The sequence below is a fragment of the Lontra canadensis genome, unplaced genomic scaffold (assembly GCF_010015895.1).
Source record: "Lontra canadensis isolate GAN:19392208 unplaced genomic scaffold, GSC_riverotter_1.0 scaffold1, whole genome shotgun sequence".
Lineage (NCBI taxonomy): Eukaryota > Metazoa > Chordata > Mammalia > Carnivora > Mustelidae > Lontra > Lontra canadensis.
Genome location: NW_022630995.1, coordinates 124,343,911 through 124,360,416, shown reverse-complemented (window position 1 = coordinate 124,360,416; position 16,506 = coordinate 124,343,911).

Below are 16,506 nucleotides of genomic sequence, written 5' to 3'. Positions count from 1 at the left end.
CTTCTGGAGCAATAGTAACAATTATTACGGCAGAAGAATGTGACTACTAAGAGACCCACAGATCTTCCAGTCAGATGGGATCTCTTTCAAAAGTACTTGCAGTTTTAACCAAGTCTGAGAAAAGTTAGAGTTGCCTCTTTTGACAAGCTTTGAATCTGCCTATCAGAACTGCTGCAGATCTGAGAGGTCACGCTTTCCTCCAGCAGCCAGGAATTCAACTCTTAAATGTTTATGACAACTTACCCTCTTCTCCAGTATCCAAAGCAAATATGTCACATCAGTTTAAAAAGCAATCCAAGAATCTCTTTTTTTCAAACCTGAAACAACGTCAGGTTTGACATTATTGTCTCTCTTTTTTTAAAGACATAGTTGAACAATTAATATTGAAGTACTGTGTATGATCAATATTAAAAATTTATTCCTCTAGGTTTTCTAATATCAAGCTACAGCAACTGAAAGTTCAAAGCATGCAAATCATAGATTCTAAATCTATGCCTTTGTGGCAAATGTTTCATATTTACCACACCAGTAAACCCCATTTATAATTTATGTATATGGAATAAGAGATGATGAATAAGAACAAACATTCTATTTTAGCAGGTTTCTTTTAAGAATAAGCAAGTAAATGCATAATGATCTTATGAATACTAAAGGTAATTTATATAAAGAAAACCATGGTAATTATCAAATTATTATGGTTTAAAGTAAAATATTAAAATCAGGCTCACCAAGGATATTAAGTTCACGTCATTATTCACTACTTAAGTTTGCTGTGGATTGTAAGGTGTATGTCTCTCTAACCCAAGTTTTAAAACTTATTTTATCAATAGAATTTATATATAGCACTGGTGTAGGAGAAAAACATTTGTTTTAAGGCAGCAGCAGCAACAGAAGGGGTGAGGGGTGACAGATAAAGACCCAGTTCTGAGACTGGCTTGATTGGGAGAGAGAAGCCAAAAGGATAGTCAATAAAGCATTGGGTTGACTTAGGGAAAATGGGATCAGAATAAAATGGATATGGGGCACCTGCATGGCTCAGTGGGTTAAAGCCTCTGCCTTGGGTTCAGGTCATGATCCCAGACCCCTGGAATCGAGCCCCACATCGGGCTCTCTGCTCCGCAGGGAGCCTGCTTCCCTTCCTCTCTCTCTGCCTACTTGTGATCTCTGTCTGTCAAATAAATAATAAATAAAATATTAAAAAAATAATAATAATAAAATGGATAAAATCTCTCAATTGGCATTTCCTAAAGTATATTCTGTGCAACATTAGGCTTCAGTATGCTTCATGAGAAAATAGAAATAGTCAATGAATAAACAAACCTGGAAATTTTTGTCTATTGTACCTACTCAGATTTATATTCTTTTAACATATTCCATGTTTTGCTATGTCATAAAGAAACATATTAAGGTCATGTAACCCAATATCTCTGTAACATGTTTGTCAAGATTTTTTTCTTTTTTTTTAATGCCACAAGTTTAAATTTCTATAGACCTAGCATTCCAAGAAATAGTATTCAGAAAAGGCTGCTCCATAAAAAACAAAAACGAATAATACAAAACAAGCAATAATGATAATAATACAAAACAAGGCTCCTGATAGAGAAGAGGGATGTTGAAAATAATGTTTTTTGTGTTTATATAAGAATAGAATATTAGCTAAAATAAGAGACTAGTGGCACAATGCCTGTCTAAAAGGATTTTAGAGTAATCATGGCCTCAGGTGAAGGACTAGATGAAATGAAGTCCATGAAAGTAAACAGAAATGATGAAATCTTGTAGATATTCTGGAAAGACAATGGAGAACTCTTAATTCAGAAAGTTTATGAAATAGTTTATATAAATAGTTCTAGAAAGTATAAAACATAGTAATTTCCTTAATGGACTAACCCTCTGTGAGAGCCATAGCAAACATAGATTTGAAAAACTACAAGCAACATGATAGAGTTCAACATCTAGCATTAAATCTTGAGGGTGCTAATAGTAAATGAAGTGGATAGTCAATAATAATTAGCAAAAAATCTTCAGTCAGGTGTAGGGTCTTTGCCAAGAGCAAGAATAGAGGGCAGCACTGCTAGCAAAGAGAAAAATGAGAACTTAGTAACAGATAGAAGGGAAGAAAAATTCCACAATGATTCCAAGACTTTAGACTTAGAAAAGGAAAGTTAAGAGTTTTCACTAAAAATGAACAAGATGGGGTGCAGGTCCACAATGGTCACACCAAAGAATATCATGTCCATCAATCAATAGTAAAATGAGTCAAACACAATACTACCCCCTCCTTTAAATGCACCACTTCTTAAGAGTGTAACTTAAGATTATTATCATTACAATAAAAAAAACCTCATGTACCAGGCCTTCATGGCCTCCTGAGAGTGAGTTATTAACTGGCTCAAGGCTGTGAGGGAAGAAAGATTGCTGTTTTTCATGAAAATGACGCCTGCGTTTGGTTTTATAAAATCAATATGCGGGACTGACCAAAGGGAAAAGGTAATTCAAAACAAGTAGAAAAACATGTGTGGGACATAGATGTAGATTACATGATATATCCATATTTCTATAGTTTTATTTTGCTGGGATATGAAGAGTTAATGACATGAGTAAAAGAGAGAGGGACAGAAAACAAAGCTAGAGAAATTAGGATGGGCCAGATTATGGAAGGCCAAATATACGACAATACTCATTTCCTAGGCTATATTTACATTTATTTTTATTATTTTTTTTTAAAGATTTTATTTATTTATCTGAGAGAGAGGCAGTGAGAGAGAGCATGAGCGAGGAGAAGGTCAGAGGGAGAAGCGGACTCCCCGTGGAGCTGGGAGCCCGATGCGGGACTCGATCCCGGGACTCCGGGATCATGACCTGAGCCGAAGGCAGTCGTCCAACCAACTGAGCCACCCAGGCGTCCCTTATTTTTATTATTTTTTAAAGATTTTATTTATTTATTTGACAGAGATCACAAGTAGGCAGAGAGGCAAGCAGAGAGAAAGGAGGAAGCAGGCTTCCTGCTGAGGGGAGAGCCTAATGTGGGACTCGATCCCGGCACCCTGGGATCATGACCTGAGCCTAAGGCAGAGGCTTTAACCCACTGAGCCATCCAGGCGCCCCTGTTTTTATTATTTAAATTCAATTAGCCAACATGTAGTACATCATTAGTTTCAGATGTAGTGCTCAATAATTTATCAGTTGCATGTAACACCCAGTGCTCATCACATCATGTGCCCTCCTTAATTAGCAGCAAAGTGTCAAAGGAAAAGGGAATTACAGGATCAGATTTGTCTTGTAAAATGATTACTTGAAGCCATTTAGAGACAATGATAAGAGACAAAACAAGGAACAAGAAGACCACTGAGGAGGTTGTAAAAGTATACAAGATAATATGGGTCCAAACATAAGGAAAATCTTGGAAAATAAAAGAAGCCAGAAATTATAAGAGATACTTATGAAGCAAAATTCCCAGGATAGGTGATGATTAGATGTTGAGGAATGCATAATGGAAAATGACAGTTTGAAGATGGCAGAACCAAGCATGTGGTTGACCAAAAGCTTAAGAATAATGGTGTAGTTATTTTGTGTATTTTGTTTGTTTTATTTCAGTTCAGTGGCCGAAACAGGAATATAAATTATGGTTAGGCAGTTTTAAGGAAAAACGTTTTAATTAATATCCTGAGCTACACTGCTTCTTTTTTCTTCTGCTTTATCCCTTTGATAAAATTCCAATCCTGGGTAAACCCAACAACCTGCATTCTCCAAAACTAAGTGAACAGATTAATTACTTAACAATAGCTTAAATGACATTTATACTAGATTGGCCCTTTAAAAGCACAACAATATTACTATGTTTGCTCTTGTTTTCCATAGTTATTTCATACATTCTCCATTCTCCTCAAACCTCAATGCATCCCACTTCCTCCCTATTCTCAACTCATGAGAAATTGGAAGCCATGAGAATGGATATTCTTCAAGGTTTATTCAACAAACCTGCTCATGATAAGAAATTTTCTTTTCCCTTCCGTTCAGTTAGATAAAACATTTCTTCTTCTATGCTTCTTGTCCTCTCCAAGATCAATTCCCTTACCTGTTCTTTGAATTTTATCACCTGTGTGATATGAAGGAAGTATAACACATCCATTTTCCTCTCTCTTTACTTTCACATTCCCTTTCTCTACTAACTCAATCGTTAAACATACCAAGGCCTTCAGATATTTAAAAACAGAAACCTTCTTTAGAAAGGCTAAGTAATCCACAATAAACTTTAATATCAAGTAAAAATAAAGCAGTGGGTAAAAAGCATTCTGACTCTGAAGCTCTGCATCTAGAGTTTTGCTTTCTTCTTTGGCTAGAACTTTCTTTCTCTCCCTTTCCATGATCTACTTTACTATGTAGAGGAAGAACATTAGAATCCCTACTGACTGGAAAGTATTTGACCCAAGTTCAAAATCATATTACTTTTCTAGGACCATCGTAACAAAATAACAACAGAAATTAATTTTCTAAGAGTTCTGGGAGCTGGAAGTCCAAGATCAAGGTGCCAGCAGAGTTGGTTTCCTTTAAAGTCTCTTTTTTTGGCCCACTTGTTGCATATTCATATGGTCATATGGTCATCCCAATGTATGCACACATGTCCCTGGTGTCCCTTCTCTTCCTCCTCCTCCTCCTTCTTCTTCTTAGATTTTGATTTTTAAGTAATCTCTATACTGAACATGAGGCTCAAACCCACAGCCCAGAGACCAAGAGTCACATGCTTTACCAACTGATCTGCCGGGCAACCTCCCCCCCCCCCCCTGCCCTTCCCCCCCGCCTTCCTCTAAGAACACTAGTCTTATTGGATTACGGCTTCTTCCTAACCATCTCCTTTTAATTTAATCACCTCTTTAAAGATCTTACCTCCAAATATTGTTACATTCTCAGGTATGAGGGGTTGGGACTTCAATGAAGGCATTTGGGAAGGAGCATAATTTAGCCCATGACACTATGCACAGATATAAAACAGGAGCACAGTGAAGACTCTCACAACTTTGTTGACTACTTAGATATTGTTATTAATTATTTATTATTACTATTAGTTATATTAATAATAATTATCATTATTAGTTATTAATTATTAATATATTAATGTATTTTCTTATTGTTAAGGTAGAGGGAAAAGTTTCAGACATACCGTTTTGGACTTTGGACATAATACCTAGAGATGGATGTGTGATAGGACTTTGAAAAAGGAGCTGAAATAGAGAAGAGAATATATGTGAGAGAGATTTCAAAAGAATGATCCATGTTATTTATAATGAGATTCCATGTGAAGAGTAGTGAAAAACACTCAGGTAGAGCTCATAGTTTTTGAACTTGAACAAGTAGGTAGTTCATGGGATATTTTAGAAATATGGAACAGAAGAAGAAATGCAATTGTGGAAAGAAAGATGAAATGTTCTATTTCATATGCACTGAGATTGAGGCACCAAATAGTGATGTCTGGCAGGCTGTAAGAAATGGAAAACCTATGCTTAGGAGAAAGCCAAGGATGACAATGTAATATAAGGCACAATACCAACTGATACACTGAGGGAAAATGAAGAGGAAGGAGACTGGCTATATTGATAGAGAGTCTTCCACTTAAAGGAAAGATGGAAAAATTATTAAAATAGATAAGGAAATAAAATTAACGTAAGTTCAGAGAGGAGAGATTTTGAAAAAGAAAGCAATGATTAACATAGCAAAAGGTTGCCATTAGTCTGTCATCTTCAATAACTGAAATGATGTTAATTGGAAAAAGATGTGGGAATGAGATAAAAAACCCAAAACAAGCATAAATCATTTACCCTACACCAGAAGCTTTTTGTACAGTATTTCTAACTCTGGGGGTAGATATCTTTTCTCATTTTTTTCTATGTACTAGAGCCAGAACTGAAATCTAGATTTTTTCATTTTCATATTCTGCTTTGCATAAATGAGTTATAATAAGTTATCTATATAGAACTTTAAAGACAATATATGGAAAGCCAAAGGGAAAATAGAATTGGTAAAAACAGATAAGTGGATAGAGAGATAGTCTCCAAAAATATAAACAGAGTGCAAAGTCTGACATTTTTCAACATCATATTTGTGTCATTAAGTGCCAATAGGAAGAGAATTCCATAAGCTTTTATGGACTTTGTCATTAGTCAAAATTGATATTCAAAGTAAAAACTTTTTATTCCAAGACAAAATAGTTAATGCACTTTTGATTTTTATTTCTTATTCTTGTGTTCAATTTCTTTTATTTATTAATTCCATTTACTTCAACTCCGTTTCCTACACTTTCTTTGTAAATTAATCAAACCTAGGAGTGACCTGATCATTAAAAGTTTATAAAGATAGAAATGCTGGAGGGCTAGAACGACATCACCAGACAGTATTTTTTTTTAAGATTTTTATTTGAGAGACGGAGTGTGAGAGAGAGAAAGCATGAGCAGGGGGGAGGGGTAAAAGGAAAGGGAAAAGCAGACTCCCTGCTGAGTAGGGAGCCTGACGCAGGCTCAAACCCACCCTGAAAGCATGACCTCAGCCTAAAGCAGATACTTAACTGACTGACTCACCCAGGCACTCTAAACAGTACTTTCTAAGTAAGAAAATTACTAATAATCGCTGAAGGAATATTATATAGCTCATTTTAATTCATTTTTATTTGAATAAAAACATGTTTGGGATATTTACCATATGCCAAACATCTATAGGCAACTTAAGTATAAAAACTGGTAAGAAACGATAGATACCTGTAAGTGATCGAAAGTGAGGAAACAGACATTTGTCAAACAGTGTGGTTAAGAGTTGTCACACAGGTAAATGCAGAGCTTACTGGCAACACTTAGCTCATATGGGAGGAATCCTGAAGGTTTCCCAAAAGAGATGATTGCAATGAACCTTGTAAAATAATTAGAAGTTTGCTGGATGAAAGACCTTCTGGTGAAAAGATTTTTTCTAAACATACAGAGCAGGATGTATATGGACATTTGAACTGAGTGTGAGCCCAACAGGTACTCAGAACTACAGGATGGCTGAAACAGATAGGAAAGTGGAAGGAGATAAAAACTAGAGAGGTAAGTCAGATCAGGAAATGAAGAACATTGAGCACCATGCTAACGAGGTAAAATCTTAAGCAGGAGATGAAATATGAGCAGATTTACATTGAAGAAGTATGATTCAAAAAAAGAATATGTTGATTTTGAATTGTTTCTAAATATTAAAGGGTTTCAATAAAATAGTTTAAGAAAATGATGTGGTGAATTTGCACTGAAAGAAAACCGCTTTTGATGTAACATTGTGATTTCAAAATAGCATATCATTGTTGTTTCAATTTTGTGACCTATTAATTCCTTTTTGGAATTTTTGTTAAATAGCTGGAAAACTGATTTACGGGGTTATTTATGGAATTTTTTAAGAATGTAAATGTCTCCACTAGTGAATTATGTACAAAACTTCGGTGTCAATCAGTCAACCTGTATTCTTCATTGATAACTGGCTCTATCCCAATGCCATTTACAAAACAATTTCGTATCTTAAAATTGAAAATAAAAATTTTATTGACAAGAACGGCCGCTCTAACAGAGATCAGTGTTATTCAAAGAACGTCCACCTTGACTGCTTTGCCAGTAACCTGTGGAATCTCTGAACCACTAAAAACTGAGGCCAAAACAAAAGGCAGATGCACAAAAGGAAGGTTACATATTTGCATGCAATAGACAGACTTTTACAGGGAATATGTAAAGAAGAGGAAGAGAGTCATTCATTCTGAGACTTGGGATTTGGAGCATCCCTAGGAAATCGTTTCCATTAGATTTGAGGCCAAGATTTCATCTGCCTAATTTTTTAAGAAATCTATAAAAAAATAAGTTCAGAATTCTTAGTTATTTAACATAAATCTCTGTCCATGGATCATGGAAAATTCCCAGATGAATCACAAAATTGACTTTCCTAAGGATAAAATATTTATCAAATTTTATCTAATATAGAACAAACTGAGACATATTTAAGAAAACAAATATAAAAGAGGTAAATATGATAATTGAGACCTGTGTCTGTGCCTCTTAGAAAATTTTGGGGATTTTGTTGTTGTTCTTGTCTGTGTTTTAGTGTGTTATCAGAAGAAATATAGGAATACATAAAATAATTCTTCATATATTGCCATTCTATTTTAGTTAGTGTAATTCCTAGGGAAACTATGAACAATTGACTGAGTTAATTCCTTCCTTTTGAAAACCAAGACAGAAGTTATCTCAAACAGATGCCAAATCAGGTTCAGTGTTACTGATGAAATAGCTAAAAGCAATAGAGATTTTATTAGGTTAGTGAAAGAATATATTTTAAAATTTACAATAGATGGCATTTAGTGCAGTTTCACTGATCTCATTATGAACACTTAAATGTTGCTTTTAACAAATTTGTAGCTCCAAATGGAATTGACCTGGAAGAAGATGAGAAAAGCAGAGAAGGAAGAAGTATGCCAAAATTTAAGAAGGTCAAAAGAAACTGGAATGTTAACATGTGAATAAAGCTTGGTAAATTTAATATTTTTCCATTGTTTTTGAAGTGATGTACTTTATTATCTCCACATTGACAAGTAGACATAAATACATTTCAAGAAATAGGTCTCTTCATTTTCACTATTTATCAGGGTAGTATTTTGAGGATAAGTAGGGCATGACTGATGTAAGGGTTTTAACTTGGCTAGATACATATAAAAATTGAAGCATTTTTCTAACTACATAGATACAGATATATTTCTTTACTCTGGCTAGTTCACATGTAAGGCTCTCTTTTCCTTACAAAGAACAAAATATAAAAACTCTTCAGTCTTTCTCAGCCATACATTGTTGTATTTAAACAGACTCCAATATGAAAGGTACTTTATCTAATATTATTATTCAAGAAGATGGAAATAGTTAATAATGACTAATGAGATCATATAAATAGGGCTTCTTAGGGTACTAATAAATAATTTCTTTTAAAAATTACCTCTTTGGTAATAGTGTGTGAGTGTGTGTGTGTCTTGAGAAATTGTGTTGGGGGATTGGGCCAAGGGATATACCTTAAGGAGAAGCATAGAGATCAATCTCTCTCTCTCTCTTTTTTTTTTTTTTAACTTAAATTCAATTTAGTTAACATATAGTGTATTATTAGTTTCAGGGATAGAATTTAGTGATTCATCAGTTGCATACAACACCCAGTGCTGTATAAGATATCAAGTGCCCTCTTTAATGTCCATCACTCAGTTACACCCTCTCCCCATCCACCTCACATGGGGATCAGTATCTTTTTTAAAGACTTTATTTATTTGGGGGGGGAAGTATGAGAGAGAGAGAGAGCAAGTACAGGTGGAGTGGGGAGGGCATAGGGAGAAGCAGGCTCCCCACTGAGCAGGGACCCCCACGTAGAACTCTACCCAGGATCCAAGGATCATGACTTGAACTGAAGGCAGAGGCATAACCGACTGAGCCACCCAGGTGCCCCAACATGGGAATCAATCTCAAAACAGTTTTCTTTTATAAGGAGACTCTGTAAGGAGCAATTTCTATCATGCAAGACCATGTAGTCTGAAAGGATAACCTGCATGAGGAAATTGGAGTGACACCATCCCATGCCCTGGCTTTCACAGAGGAACTGTTCTTCTCTGCATGGTGATAACTGCACAGGGAAAAGTGTAATGCACTTGCCTATTGTATCCCACTAAAAGAAAGGACTGTACCAGGGAAATGGGAAGCCAGGAGAAAAATGCATCCTTACTTCTCACTCCATAAGAGCTTAGCAACCTAGAGGCTTCCAAACAGAGCTCTCAACCTGGGTGGGACAGCTTGCCAGTCCCTGGATTCTTAGCCAACTTGTGATTGAATTCATTTTTAAATTCTTAGCACCTGGCTAAGACATTCCCCAGAAAAGCATAAGGAAATAAAAATGAATCCTTAAGATAATATAAGAAAACATTTCAAAGAAATTAGAAGAGAAGAAAAAAGAGGCTTTACAATGTTAAAAACAATAACTTGATTTTTTGTATAAAAAAGGTTAATAAAGGAAATTTAAAAATAGACTGCTAAAAACAAATCATCAGTTTGGAAAATCAAATGTCAGAATCCTCACAGCACAAAGCAATGACAGTACAAGAGTAATGGGTTGAATTACCCTATTAATAGATAAATGTCAGGTTAGATTAAGGAATGAATCCAACTATGTGCTTTTTATGAGACACAAAATAAAATTACATAGAAAGGCTAACATTAATGACATGACTAAGAATGTCCTAAACAAATGATACTTTTAAAAATCAGATAGAGTAAGATATAAAGCTAAAAGCATTAAATGAGGCCCCAAACAAGCATATTTATAATGATAAAGACTAAATTAAGGGTTTCCAATTTCAGATGTAAAGAACTTGGAAGTTGCCAATCCTATCCTTACAAGAGGAAACTGGATACACTGGAAATCAATGATTTTTCTTAGGCCTTTTAGAGAACTAAATTTGTACTGCTAACCTCCACCCCGCAGTTTGGAGAGACAGGAAAATCCAGATTCTCACAGGAAATCTGCTCCCGTGGAACAGAAACTCCTGGAGACATATGCTGGTAGAAAGCTTTAATGGTAATTTTGAGAAATTACTGGAGGCTGAGTGTGGACTAACATGAGAGTGAGATACTCCTGGGAGCGGATATCCTAGAGAGTTCCACATTTCATGGATTTTACCTTGAAGAGTCCCCACAGGTTGTCACAGTGAAGACTGGAGAGAGTGGGGAAGGAGGAGTAACGCTAGTGATGGACACCCAGAGCCTTCTCGGTAACAAAGATCTACTCTCCAGGGACAAAGGCTTGATCAGAGCCTTGTTCTAGAGCAGTGGGAGAAGCTGTTCTGCTCCCTGCAGCCTTCCTGTCCACCTATGCGGGAAGCTGTACAAGAAGAAACACCTGTGAAGGTCATGGGCCAGATACACAGGCCCCAGTGAAAGACTGAGATTTAATTGGGAGATTATAAAATACCCTCCCTCATCCATTCCTGTCACGCTTTAAGGTCTCCTGGATAATAATGGTGTGTTAAAGCTGACAGAAACAGACTTCCCTGAAAAGTACTTTTAAAAACCCAAGGTCAGAAAAGGAGACAACAATAGGAACACAGGAAAAATTTTGGAAGTTTTTGGCATCTATAACTAAGTCAACAGTAAGTAAAGTCCAACTGTTAACCAGATTAACATAAAACTTCACACTAAAGACCATTTACCTCAGTTGCTATTACCCAATAAAACGTGTACAACCTTCATGAAAAAACCACAAAGCACAATATAAAACAAGAACAAAACAATCAAAAGAGATGAAGTAAGCATCAGAAACCAGACTCAGATAGGATACAGGTGTTGGAATTATCCAACAGGGAATTTAAAATAGCTATGATGGATATGGTAAGGGCTCTCATGGGAAAAGCAGCAACGTGCAAGAATAGAGGTGTAATGCAGGCAGACAGACGAAAATTCTCTCTGAGGGGATGGGCAAAATGGGTGAAGGAGAGCGGGCAGTACAGGCTTCCAGTCAGGGAATAAGTCACAGGAGTGAAAGGTACAATGTAGTCAATACAGTCAATGGTATTGCAATAGCATTGTATAGTGACAGATGGTAGCCACTCGTGTGGTGAGTATAGCATAAGAAGCCGACTTCTCAAATTATTATGTTGTTTCCCGAAAACCAATGTAACATTGTGTATTAACTACACTATAATAAAAAAGAAAAAAATTGAAACAAAGTAAAAAAAGATAAGAATATCAGAAATGAGGAACACTTCTGATGACCTCATTAGAACGCTAGACACAACTTACCTAAAGAATGAGAACAATCATAAACCTTCCTTCACCACATTCAATAGTTAAGACATTTATAACAAAAATTTCTGCTAATAAAAAAAAAAGAGAGAGAGAAGACTAATTAACCATATAATTGCAGGTTTATTTGTCGGGTTTCTGCTCTGTTCCACTGAACTCTGTGTCTATTTTTGTGCCAGTACCATACTGTTTTGGTCACTACAGCTTTGTAATAGAGCTTGAAGCCTGGAATTGTGATGCCTCCAGGTTCGTTTTTCTTTGTCAAGATTGCTTTAGCAATTTGAGGTCATTGGATTCTTTGTTCTAGTTCTGTGAAAAATACTGCTTGCATTTTAATAGAGATTGCATTAAATCTGTAAATTGCTTCGGGTAGTATACACATTTCAACACTATTTGTTCTTCCAACCCATAAACATGGAAATACCTTTTTTTCATTTTTTTTGCATTGTTTTGAATTCCTTTCATCAGCATCTTATAGCTTTCAGAGTACAGGTCTTTCACTTCTTTGTTTATTCCTATGTATTTTATTATCTTTGATGCAATTATAAATGGAACTGTTTTTCTTATTTTTTCTTTCTGCTGGTTCATTATTAGTGTATAGAAATGCAATAGATTTCTGTATATTGATTTTATATCCTGAGCCCTTTCTGAATTCATTTATCAGCTCTAGTAGTTTTTTGGTTAAGTCTTTAAGGTGGACCATAACCTTCTGAACAAGGCCAAACCACAAATATTCCCGGGGCTCTGCAGGAGCACTTGCAACTTGCTGCGGTAATGGACTTTTACTCAGTGACAGCCTTAGCAACCAATTCTGTTTAGCCAAGAATAGATTTCTGCCACCAACATCAATCACAATTATTTGTAAACAACATATGCGGCATTCCCTTTTGTCTTTAAAAACCCCTAAATTTTGGGGCACCTGGGTGGCTCAGTGGGTTAAGCCTCTGCCTTCGGCTCAGGTCATGATCTCAGGGTCCTGGGATCGAGCCCCGCATCGGGTTCTCTGCTCGGCAGTGAGCCTGCTTCCCCCTCTCTCTGCCTGCCTCTCTGTCTACTTGTGCTCTCTCTCTCTCTGTCAAATAAATAAATAAATAAAATCTTTAAAAAAAAAAAAAACAAAACAAAACAAAAAAAAACCCTAAATTTTATTTCCTACTAGAACACAATTTGGGTTGTTTCCTGAATCTGTGATCTCAAATTGCAATTCTAAGACCACAAATAAACACTTTATAATAGTAATAATAATAAATTTTCTAATAAAAGGAGAAATACACAATTCTACAATCATGGTGGAAGATTTTTGACATATCTCTTTCAAAAATTGTCAGATCATATAGACAAAAAAGCCTGAAAGATATAGAGTTAGTTTGTTCAGTTTTTTTGTTTCTGTTTCTTTTATTTATACGATACATGATCCTATTTGCACCTGAATTGGTCTGTGGTGACTGAAATATAGAGTAACTGAAACCACCCTAAATTTTGTCTTCCTGCTGTCAATTTTCCCTCCCCTTCCCCTTTCCCATCTCTGTCTGGTTTAGGACCACATGATGTGAAGATAAAATTTGAATGGCACAATTAACAGGACTGACTTAATACAGAGAGAATTTTATAACTAATAAAAGAAAAAAGTTACATTTTTAAAATTTACATCTAATCTTATGCAAACCCAAATTCTTTGCATCTGCAATAGTAGATAATGACTCTTTATAATGCCATAGTAAGTAACTCAACTAATTTCAGAGGGAAAAAACATCTACACAGCCTTCATTTTCAAGCTACAATGCCATAAACTAGAAATTAACTATAAATGACTAGAAACATACACACATACATAAAGCCCTTAATTTCCAAAATTAAAAACACATTTCAGTACACAACTTGAATAAAAGAGAAAATCAAAACTAAAAATATAATCTTTCAAAATTAATCATGAATCTCTGTATTTCAGAAGTAATGGATTTAGACCAAAGCAGTACCAAGACAAAAATCTGTAAGTGTATTTATTAGAACACAAGAACACTTGTAAAAATGAGTTAGACATTCAATCCAAAAAGTTATATAAAAAGAACAAGCTTATTTCCTTTAAATATAAAAGAAAATATAAAAACAAAAGCAAAATTCATTAAAATAAATAACAGATTATATCAACTAAGTGAAATAACTTCTGGCAAAGTCTTATTTTGTCCCAAAACAAAAGATATTAGAAACATATTACATATTACTATGAGAAATTTAAAAGATACAGGATAAATGTAGATGCCATAGCTGGTATTCAAGGAGATATGTAACGAAAATTGACTCAAGAAGACATAGAAAACACAAAGACCGATACACACAGAATATACTGAAAAGCATACTGGATTTTCTATTGCAAAGGTTGACCAATTTTTTCCTCCACAGGGCCAGATAATTAATGTTTGAGACTTTGCCAGCAAGACTCTCTGTTGCAAATACTCATCTCTGCCATTGCAGCATGAAAGTAGTTATAGAAAATTCCTGTGAGTGGCTGTGTTTGAAAAAAGCATGTGGCAGGATGGAATAGCCCCTAGGTCCCCTGTCTAATGTCAACTCAAATCATTGCTACTCTTTCTTCAGGTCTCTCTATATTTCAGAGGAGTAGCCTGGATTATATTTTCCAAAATTTACTTCTCGCATGGGTTAGAGTCCACAAACAACAGAAACAGCAAACAACAGAAACTCACATGTGCTATAAACAGGGGAAGGGTAGGAGTAAGCCATTATTGTTCAGAATCAATTGCAGACAGTTTGTCAGAGCTTGTAACTAGGTGGGTTACATTGGCCAAATTGTAGGATTTAGTCAGTAAGCCCGTTTGGCTCTCCCATCAAGTTACATTCTCTAGCTTAGAGATTTTTAGCTTAGCATTTTCATTTTGGCCTCCATTTCCCATCTCTTTAGTTTATTTATTTATGTAGAACCTGAGGAAAGAGGAATGGTGACATTTGGAAAGAGAACCTCAAGATACCAACAAGGTTTTTTTTAAACCTGTATGTTTGTAAATACAACATACAAAAATATTCTAAAAGACAGAACATTTTCAGTACATATGAAATGAGAAAAATGTAGGGGTGCCTGGGTGGCTCAGTGGGTTAAGCCTCTGCCTTCAGCTCAGGTCATGATCTCAGCGTCCTGGGATCGAGCCCTGCATTGGGTTCTCGGCTCAGCGGGGACCCTGCTTCTCCCCCTCTCTCTGCCTGCCTCTCTGCCTACTTGTGATCTCTCTCTCTCTCTCTCTCTGTCAAATAAATAAGTAAAATCTTTAAAAAGAAATAGGAAAAATGTAATTTTAAAAAGATTTGATTTATAAGAGTAATAAGAAAAACAAAAAACTTAGGAATAAAACCCCCAAAAACAAATAAGTAACATGTACATCAAGAAAACTTTAAAACCCTACTGAATAATGTAAAGAAAGACCAACATAAATGAAGTATCAGACCATACTCCTAAATGGGAATTATTCGATACTATAAAGATGATGACACTTTCCAAATTAATCTGTAAAGTCAATGAAATCCTCAAGAAGTTTGGAGGCCCAAAGGTTATTATCTTAACAGTTAGGTCTTAATCCATATGGAGTTAACTTTGGTGCTTGTGTGAAAAAAGTAGTCTTACTTAATTTTATTTTTTACCTGAACATTTAGTTGATTATTCAAAGTTTAGTCCATCTCTTCCATGCTAATTTGGATCTATGAAACGGTTTCTGGACTCTCTATGCTGTTTCATTAATCTTTTTAACTTTAATTCAGTGATTTCAACCAAGAGGCTTCTTTTCAAAAAGAATGTAATTATCCACTGAAAATAACATGGTCTTGCTAGAAACCCTAAGGATCTGTAATAATTTTTTCATTGAGACTTTCCTAAAATTTCTCATGGCATCTTTTGCTACTGATACATTAAATACTGTAGGGTCTGTCAGTTTAATACTCTAGAGCTTATCTAGACACCAGACTCTGAAGCCCTTTTCTGCTCAGTGCCCTACTCAAAGGTGACCAACTCTTGTGTTACTTGATACAGAAATCAGAGAAAATTCCTAGATATGCCACATGATGCCTCCATAACACAAATGAGCCTGCATACCACAGTCCTTTTTATTTAGTGATACAAAACACAGTAATCTACCTTTACTTTGGAGAGTAAAAGATCACTGGACCCCTGAAATTTTTACTGATGCAATGGGTCCCTGAATCTTTGCAGGTTTTATTTCCCACCCTTTGGAACATATGGATACGTGTGTGTGTGAATACACACACACACACATACACACACACAAATATACACACACACACATGGATATATATACATATATATATACACACACAGATATATATATATATGTATAATTTTTATTATTAACATATAATGTATTATTTGTTTCAGGGATACAGGTCTGTGATTCGTCAGTCTTACACAATACACACTACTCACCATAACACATACCCTCCCCAATGTCTATCACCTAGCCACTCCATCCCCCCATTCCCCATCCCCCTCCCCTCCAGCAACTTTCAGTTTGTTTCCTGTGATTAAAAGTCTCTTATGGTTTGTCTCCCTCTATGGTTTTGTCTTTCTTCATTTTTCCCACATGGGTCTTCTTGAGGCCTTCAATCCACTAGCCACTTGTGGCTCATTCTGTCCAATCAGCATAATGGCATCGATACAGTA